The sequence below is a fragment of the Oreochromis niloticus genome, linkage group LG3, assembly GCF_001858045.2.
Source record: "Oreochromis niloticus isolate F11D_XX linkage group LG3, O_niloticus_UMD_NMBU, whole genome shotgun sequence".
Taxonomy (NCBI): domain Eukaryota; kingdom Metazoa; phylum Chordata; class Actinopteri; order Cichliformes; family Cichlidae; genus Oreochromis; species Oreochromis niloticus.
The window spans coordinates 34,332,489-34,333,217 of NC_031967.2; positions in this window are offsets into that span (position 1 = coordinate 34,332,489).

The following is a 729-nucleotide window of genomic DNA, read 5'->3' on the forward strand; positions in this document are numbered from 1 at the left end:
TCCCTGCTTCCCATAGAACAGAAGCTGATGTTCCGGGAGTGTCATTAAAGTCTAAATATGAAGTCCACTCTTTTTTAAAATATTTAATAAAGTCTTCATCTTTGAGCAGCAATGTATTGAATCTCCAGTTTTTACTTGGTGTAGCGTTCTTCTTATGCATTAGTGTTAAAGATACAGGAGCATAATCGCTGAAATATCTGAAATATCACTCAGCAGTGAGCTGCTCACTATTTTTATTCTAATTTTGACTGGGAACACTAAAGTAAGGGGTGGGGGGTAAACACAACTGTAGGGTTACATTAATTTTTACACTAGACTAAACACCAGCAACACCAGCAAGGTGATGATCGCTGAGCATTTTCTTCTTTCACCTCACTCACAGTTCAAAAATAGTCACATGGTCGCATTGTTAAATGTGTTTTTTTGTCACTGTCATCTTTTGTCCAGCGGTCTGGTCACAGCAAAGGAGGGCCGGAACAAACACTGTATGGCCAGGGGTAGGTTGGCACAGCTCTGTCTACACCAATGTAAGAATAATGCTCAGATGTACATTGTTTTTTGTGTTTTGGTTCTATGGAAGAAATATAGTTGGATTCTGATGATACTATATTTCTTCCATATGGTTCTACCAGTTGAGCAGCAGTCAAGATGACAGTCTGTAAGTGTTGCAGACTATTCTGCTGTATACAAATGTTAAAAACAGAATTAAAGAATATATGAACATCAAAG